Source organism: Odontesthes bonariensis, chromosome 15, assembly GCF_027942865.1.
Source record: "Odontesthes bonariensis isolate fOdoBon6 chromosome 15, fOdoBon6.hap1, whole genome shotgun sequence".
In the NCBI taxonomy this organism is placed as follows: Eukaryota; Metazoa; Chordata; class Actinopteri; order Atheriniformes; family Atherinopsidae; genus Odontesthes; species Odontesthes bonariensis.
Window position 1 is genome coordinate 25,258,270 of NC_134520.1, and position 9,511 is coordinate 25,267,780.

Below are 9,511 nucleotides of genomic sequence, written 5' to 3' on the forward strand. Positions count from 1 at the left end.
TTAGTAACCATGTAAGCATGTATTTTCTGTTTAGAAACCTACCTTTCTTTACTTTTTTCTGATATGATTTAAATTTGGGCAGTTGAAGTTGTATTGTTATAAATAAGTACAGGAGCTGAGAGAAATGACTCTTCCACAATATTAATAATGCCTGTCGTCTAATTGGACAACATCTAATGAATTTCAAAATAGAAATCAAGATGGGTCGGTGTACATCTGTTTTCCTCTGGTCCGGACATGTTGTCCAAACCCCCGGTTTCGTCCCAGCTTCGGTTAATGGAGACTCGGCTTGTACTTCAACTGTGTATTCTGATGTAATCACTGGTAGGATCACAATGAGATTCGATGTAGAAAAAAAAAACATCTGGTTTCTCACACGATCTCACGAGTGACTCAGACGTCATTGAGCTGAAAATATTTTTCTTACGAGAATAGAAACAAAAGTTGCGAAAGTTTATATTTCAGCCCTTCGACACAAACACCAGACATTGTTAGAGACCCACAGTTTTGTTATAGATTAGGCTGTAAACCTAAACAAACTGGTCAAATCCTTTAGTCACGATTGTAGACACAGGGAAACATTTTCCAGGACACATTCAGGACTTTTACATAATGCTTTTGTCTGTTTTACCCTCAGAATTAATCTGCTGTAATCTTTATAGACTGAAGGGGCTATTAAATGTGATGCTGGTCAAATACAAACAACCTTTTGTATTTGTGTCTGTAAAAGCGATCTTAGATGTGACCCCACTGCAGCGACCCTACGTCTCTGTAATTCCTCCACACAGGTTCAAGATGTTTCATGACATCCACTGTGTTGCTGTAGTCCTCGATAATATGCTGCCTCAGGCCGATGCTTTGATGACTCATTCAATTGTTTTGTAACTCTATTTTCAGCCGTTGTCAATCAAGGACATCTTGTTCAGCGAGTGTGTGAAATTCTAGCCCTAATATCTCGTTGTGTACGCATCTGTATCATCATTTGCATGCATCTGTTGTGCTGCTATTACAACACTTTAACATTAGGATTATTACATATTAGCCCCCGAAAACAAATGAGGCTCTCCCATGTGAAAATGTCCGGTTTATTTACTTAAACATTTTGTTCTGTGTCACATGTCATGTCTGTTTTGAAAGAACACTCAGATTGTAAACTTCAAGCCTCCAGTTCTGTCTGGAGTGTTTTTGTGGCCAACATTTAAGGTGGACATCCACAACACATTTTTTGGCACATCTGCTTCCTTGAGCTGATTAAGTAAATGTTTGTATCTGAGCTAAGCCTCCCAAAGCAGGGGAAGGACAAATGAAAAAGTCTGAAATAGTGATTCAAGCTTGTTTAAATCTAAACACATGCTTGCTCTCACTCAACCGTTGCCTCAAAAATTGTTGAATCCGCGTATTTCTGACAAGTAATTTGGTCGACGAGGCATTTTCAGAGATCTGTACATGCTGTTTTTGACTTCCCCTCACGGACATGCAGAAAAATCCTTGACTTGACAAAAGAGCCTTTGAGCACCAGTTTTTTCCTCTCAAGCTTTTGTTCGGCACTACATTGCATTAACAGGGGTTAACAAAGTCAGATAGAGACAAAGGTTTTCCTTGACAAGAAGTCCTGGACATGTTGTAACCAGTGCATTCAGTCACTAATTACATTTCTACTTTTGGAGGAACAATGCATAATAGTGCAAATGGTAATTAAACAATTCAGTGAATATGTTTGTGTGCATGTGTGTGTTTTTTTGGTGCAATTTGCCTGAAGGAGTCATGTAGTGCCTGGAAATATGCCAGTCAAAAGTATGGGTCTTACAAAAGTGCAATCAGGCAAGACATTAAGCATTTAATTTCCCATAAAGTAACGCAAGGAAAACATATACTGTTATCCACTAAATAAATAAATAAATCCACGAGCGCCGATTTAACAACATGCAGAAATGCATCTGTTGAGGTGTTGGACTCCCGGTGAGTGCCAAGAACATTAGAGACACCAGGCACTGATGTTGAAGATTAGGGCTCTGTCATGTTTCGTCACACAAAACTCCAGGAAACTCTTTTTTTTTATGGCTTTCTGTGAAAGCTGGAAGCACACAAACATCCTGATGTTTGCCTTAGCTGAAAGTGGAATGTGTTGCACAGAAGCACGTGAACAGTAGTAACACATAACTTTGGCCATATGGTTCCAATGTGAGCTAAAAATGTCCAATTTCTATTTTTATTTGTGTTAAACTTACAAGATGCCAAGGCAATAAAGGAGATAATGATGTATTCATTTTTTGCTTCACAGACCTGGTTTCTTAGTCTTTTAGCCAAACCAGATTCAACTCGGTTGTCTTGCTCATTACTTTCAGAAGGAATGGAGAAGAGAGATGAGAAGATGGAGAAGAGGTGGAGGTGGTGGAGGACTTCACATACCTGGGTGTTCACCTGGACACAGAGGCTGTCCTCAAGAAGGAACAGAGCAGAGACTCTTAGGTCCTTCAGTGCCTGCACCACAGTGTTGTATGTCTTCAGCAGACAGTGCTGGAGAGCGCAATCTGCTTTGTAGCCGTCTGCTGAGCCAGCCGCATTATAGGCTGTGACTCGAAGAAACTAGATAAACTGTTAAAAAAGGCTGGCTCTGTGCTGGGGGCTGCTCTGGAGCCTCTGAAACTGGTAGATGCAAATTACTAAACATAATACGAAACATAACAAACAAGGATGTCCACCCTCAATATAATTATTGATCTTTATGCTACAAAAGAGTTTTTTTTTAATATAAAATAATTATTAACATTATTATCAACATTATCATTATCATTAGAGGCACATACAGGAAATGAAACAAATACAACAAAAGATATGCATGCTTCCCAAAATGCTGGAATCTTCTTTAACTGATTTATGATTCTCCAAAAGACATGAAGATGGTGGAATTTCAGAATTACTCCAATGGAAAAGATACTAAATAGGGAAGTACTGCCCTAGTTTTCATCAACCACTTGAAATGCTTCTTTACCCAAAGTCAGACAGGACTTGTTGTTGCACACACTGATGATACATTATGAACATTTTTGGTGCTTAAGGACAGTCTAACATGCAGACTGGAGGAGCCTGGCATCAAACCACAGACCCTCAAATTAATCCCTTGTAATATCCTGAGCAACAGCTGCCCTGTTTTTGCAATCATGGTGAATGGGGAAGTGAAAAACACTTAAAAACTAGATGTTTGCAGAAATTAGTTGCACATCAACATGTAATCATTTTTTTTTTTTGTTTGAAGAATAAATGTCCCTTTAACAGCTAGTTGTTGGGTAAAGGATACACAGAATTTTAGGGCCTGGATCTGTATTCAGAAGACAGTAATTGTATACACAACATCTACTGAGTGTCTGTGCCATTATGTCATTTTGTGACATCATTAATACATATGTTCTACCTTTGCACTCCAATATTTAGTTTTATTCCAAACTTTACAGTATGTGTTTATGTGTCTGTGTGTCTGAGTCATAATGAACTGCCACAGCAGTTGTCCAGACATTGTTAAAAGGTTGCGAACACCTTGGATGATCACACTACCAGACACACACAAACACAGGCTTAGCATAAATTCTGGGGGTCACTTCTGACCCCCACCAAACAACCCACAATCCAACCAATCACTGAGCACGTCAACTCACCTCACCTATGAGAGCCAATGCACTCTCAGGATCCAAACTGTGTTTACTGTAATTGTGGAGCACATTAAAGCTGAGTACGTTTAAGACTTAATAACAACATCTTGAATTTCAGGCACTGTTAGACAGGTGGTATAGGACTAACAGCTCCATCACGTCAAAAAATAAAGGGACACCATCTGTAGCCCAAAAAGCCACTTCCTGGTGCAGGAAATGTGTTGATTTTCTAAATCTTATTGATAATTATACTCTCAACAACAATATTTTATTTAAATCCCATCTGTAAATGTGCTAAAATGGCTTTATAGGTGTTACAGCAGATGACAGGGTTTCCACATTGATGACGCACACGACAGAATGTTTTCTGGCAGGTGTTTTTTCAAGGTAGATGCCAAGCTTCTTTTGATTAAAAACCTTCAACACTTTGTAAAGCATTTTAAAAAATCCAGTTTAGACTGTAACACTCCTGAACCTTACAAAAAAAAGTTCAAATCTTTTCCATTTAACATGCACAACTCAGTACATCTCTTTGTGTCAGCTATCTATCTGAAGTCATCACCTTTTACAAGTTGATCTTTGTCAAGACAGTGTTGACCATGTAGAACAGCAGCCTTTATCTTTCATGTTGTCATCCACAGAGGTAGGACAGAATGGATGATGACTTTATGAGACTTGCAGACCTAATCATTAAACTTCCAACAGGCAAAATTACCTCATAAAGATTATGACCAAGAACACTTTCTTTGATGTGTTATGCACTGAACCTGCATGTTAAATGTGTCACCATGGCTTGGCCATTCATATAAATAGCAAACTGCTTTGTTTCCATTAAGAGTGTCATGGCAAGACATTTAAAGGGGTTTTAAGTGCATATTTACTGTGTTAAATGACTCAAGAAAGGATTTTGATTCAGGGTCATGATCAGGGCTCATCCAGGCTACGTGGTGTGAAATGACATGCGAAAAGCAAGTGTGTTGTGATAACATGACACATTGACTCTGCATGTTATGCAATCAGCATTTAAAACCAGGCCAACCAGTTTGGTTTTTTTCGACGAGAAAGTTTCGAGGCTTGAGACTGAAAAAGATTGTAATGATTTGGAAATACTTCAAGTACAATGTGAACACAAAGATCAGAGACTCATTACAACAGAGATACACTTAAATGCAACAACTTGATAAGATGCTTCAAGAAGATTAACGACGCTTCATCAGGTAAAATTAAAAGAGTATAAAGACATTCTTACAACATAAAAAGAAAACCGGGATTGTTGGTCATTAAACAAATGTACCTCACAATAAATCCAATAACTGATCTAGACCTGATCTCATAACAAGTTTTTAAATAGGCAAAATAATGACAAAAAAATGAAGATTCTCAGTCATCCCAGTCTGGTAATCATAAGAGGCAACTGGACTTTGGACCTTGAAGCCGTTTGACTTCTCATCCAAAAGGTCTCTTCAGTTTTGAAGAAGTCCAGTTGCCTTTATTCAAGCTCTTATGATAAAAAAATTAATCTTTTTGACGTTTCTTGTTGCCTTCCAGAAGCTTCCTGTTCTAGTCTACTGGTAGTCACTGCCAGTCTTCCATTCTTATGTGTTAAAACTCATGAAAGTTTTGCAGATTTCAGCTCTCCCCAGAGGTCGTTAATGGGAAGTCAAGAAGTAGTTGTGAGTTTAAAACAGTCAATGTTTTGCTATCCTGTCCTTTTGAAATCTTGGCCGTGTACTGAAATCTATAACACACGGTAACACATTTCAATCTAAAGTGACTTGATCGCCCCGTTCATCATTCTTTTGACAGACATTAGATGTCTCCAGTGTCAGAGACAACAATCAGCCCACAGCATGAAGGAACTTCCATCATGTTTTGCTGTTTGCAGGGGGGTCATTTACTTATGGGTTTCATCTTATCAGTTATTAACAAAATGCACTGCATTGCCATAAAGCATGACTTTGGTTTCCTCTGTCTATGAAATGGGGATAAAGGATATCATGATCACTGGTGATTGCCTTGTAGCTCTTTGAATTTTCATGGTTTTTTTTCTACAATAGCCTCCATGTTGCCTTGAACACTTAAACAAGTTGTTTTCAATGCTATGATGGTAAAACCATAATTTATTTGTTTCTTAAAGTCATGTAAATGAAAGAAATTAGGCACAGACGAGTCTTCTTCTTCTGCTGCTGATTTGTTAATGTTATTTTTCTTCATTGCTTTTCTTCCCCAGACTGTCTCTGATACACATTCTCTTATTTGAACTATGTTTGCCCTGCACTTTGTAATGATGGTAACTATGGTTGTTTTCAAGACATGGTTAGCAAACCATCAGCAGACGAAGGTCCTACTGATAGCAGACCTCCTCACTAATCTTGTAAATGACCTGAGTACTTCTCATATCTTTAATATGTTAAGTGCCATCATTTAGTCTTATCATGACACATTTGGCATCACTGTTACTTCAGTAACCCTGGTCAAATTGAACACATAAGCTACACAAAAAACAGTTGTCTGAGCAAAGAACACTTCTCAAGGTTGCCAAGAGGAAGTGAATCCATCTGTTTTTCTAATTTTCCTCTTGCATCTAAAATATTGGCCAACCTACTTTCCCAACACGGTGGCAGACAAAACAAAAAGATAGAGTTGCTGTTATTTCAGTTACAGCATTGTAAGGTTTTGCTATGTGCAAAGATGAAGTAAGAAGTGCGAGGAGTTTGTTGGGGGAGTTTCACTCTGCAGATTCGTCCATGGAGCAGAGCATATGATATGATAATGAAAAAACATGATGTTTTCACTGTTGAATTCAGGACCAGAAGTCAATTATGTGTCTTCATCATTGACCAGTAATATGAAAATATATCAGGTTGATACTGTTAAAAGGCCTGCAAACTAGATTCTGAATTGACAACCAAACTATAACAGCAAGAAATTGACAAGTCTCTTGAAATCTGTAAACTGATGGTTGCAATAATTTAACTTAAGAGGGAAGCTTAATTTTTCAGGATTAGCTGGGTAGGAATACAGAATTTCACAACACTTCTTTGATGTGCTGTAGGTCTTACTTATAGTTTTGGTCATCAGATTTGATTCACCAATATAATGTAACCAGACCTTGTTCTAAGAACACAGTGGCATCAGATCAAAAATGACTGGTCCTCATGTAAACCATGAAAAAAACAAAAAACAGAATGCAATTATTAGTGAATGTTTCACAGACTATATTGAAATGAAAATAGTTCAAAGACAGAATATTGAATGGTGAAACTTAAAAGTCTTTATTGTTTAAAAGAAAAAAGATGGGACACAGACAACAAAATACTTGGAAAAGTTGAGTAATGCCAAGAAATATTGAGTTAATTGAGTTAAACAAAAATAGGATCAGAATGATTGCTGCTATAAAACATGTATTATTATTTCAAGAATGTTGTTACTCAATGTAAAATTGCCAAAGCTTGGAGAATTTCATCATATATAACACAATGTATCAGTAAAAGATTTAGAAAATCTAGAAAAATATCTGTTGACAAGATACAAGGCCATGAGCCATGCATTAAAAACATTCAAAAATGCATTGAAAACAGACACAATTCTCTGGTAAAGATCACTGCATGGGCTTAGAAACACTGCATCCACAAATGAAAGTTAAAACTCTATCGTGCAAAGAAAAACGAGATGCAGAAATGCTCCCTCTTTCTGTGGGCCCGAGTGTCCATTACAAAAGCCAGAATCAGGTGATGGTACAGTAAGTGGGTACACATAGTATGTGATATATACCATCATAGTTTGTGGTTGCTTTGTATTTTTATCTTTATGTGTTTCAGCTTTTTATGTCTCTGTGTTGTGATTAGCTTTACTTTCTGTTTTGTTTTGGAATAGGTTCGTCTTCATGAATTCTCTCAGTTTTGCCTCACCTATCACCTGTTGACTCATGGTTTCAAATGACTGATTGTCAGACAGCTGTCTTCTGTTTGCCATTGCCCTTCCTTGCATATATACTGTATATAGGGAGGCCCAGAACAGTTGAGCAGGTGAAAACCTACATCAAGCAAGAATAGAAATACATGTTGCATTCAAAGCACAGCAGTTAGCCACATGAAAGATAACAGAACCCTGTTTGGGTAATCATAGAACAATTTGTTTTTTTATTCAAATTGTTTAAACCAATTCAAATTACACCAAACACTTTGGAGTTTTTTATGTTCTGGTATGTTTAGTATAAATTCTTCAGTTTCTGTCAGTTTGTACACATAGATCAACTTTAACAGTCCTGCCTGCCTCCTGTCTGTGTTTGGGTCCTAGTCCTCCTCTAGGAAAACCTTTTTAAATAAATGTTTTAGTAATTGTTAAATTTCTCATTTATACTAGGAAATTAAAAACAATAGCTCATCAAATGTTTAATTATTTTCTTGTTTGCTTTTATTATTTCAGATTCTAATCCCATAAAATATAATAATTTCTCTGCATTTTTTCTTGTTGAACTTTCTATAAAACATTTTGGAAGTTCTCTCAGCTGTATCTGTGATGAGTGGGGTTTTCATAGGTAAACTGTGTTGATCTCACTTGTGGAGCTCACATGCTATTTTGTGTGACTCGGACGTAGGCGATCTGACGTGAAGACGTCCGTGCTGGTTCAGATCAGCACCTTGCTGACTCTAAAGAGAGGAGAGGGGATCAGTTTACAGCACCCCTCCTTTTTTGATACTTCATGGAAAGTAATGTAACTTCAGAGGGGTCACTGTAAAGACAGCAGCGAGCTGTACACCAAGCAGCTCCCCAAAATACTCTGGAAGGGAAAAATACCACGTGGTGACAAACAACACGCAAAGAGAGCAGCTTTGTTTATGTCTGCTCCGCCTCCAGCTTTAACCCTGAAATCTACTTTGTGGTGCTTATGATCTGTCTCTCTTTGTTTCAGTCCTCTGCAGCGCTCTTTGTTTTGTGAATCTTCTGCAACACAATGGAGGCTCCACACAGAGCCCAAAAAGCCTGACATGGTAAATTTGAACAAATAAATCTATCTTTGCCATCTTGAAGAGCCATCACTATAAACAACAGCTGGATTTGATCAAATATAGAAGAAAAGGTGATGATCTCACATGCCAAAATATCTAAAATGAACATCTATGACATTTAGAGCAGGTATTGTCTCTCAGTTTATGATCATGCACCAAGTGAGCCAAACAGGTTATTTTAGACTCTGTCTTGAAAGTGAATTACGGCTTCAAAGTTCACAACTTCAGGGGATCTATTCAAACATTTTTATTTGGGTCTCAGAAGTCGAAAGGCAGAATAATTTGGACTGATACAGCTATACAGCATTATTAGTGCAAAATTGATCATTATGAGGATTTGTGATGTGTTATCGATGTAAAAGTGTCATGAAAGCAACATTATGCTGTCCTGAGAAAATTGTATTTTCAAAACAGTTACTCTCAATGACTTAGCAACAGCTCCTCAGCTGTAAACTTAGAGACTATGAATTAATTGTAGGCTACAGTTTGTTTACATTTTCACTGAGCAGGGAGAATCAGGTAATTAGAATTCAGAATAAGAATAAATTCAAACTGTAAACTCAGATGTAGAGGTCAGGCTTAACTAAGCGGCACAGATGAGCCAAGTGTGAAGTCAGTCAGCTCAGGCTGAAACCGGAATTCGTCAGCTGGTGGAAATGTATTCCCTCTATGTTATATGCGTATACACAGGGGCATGCAAGTTACATCCCCTCCCACCCTGTGCAGCGGTGCACGTGGCTCGCCGTTTTGGTTGAGAGAGCTGGCTTTCAGCCAAGTTTGCAAGGAGAAACTTTCTACTCCATAATGTGACAAACATGAAAGCCGTGCTGAGGAATGTATTTTTCTTGGAAT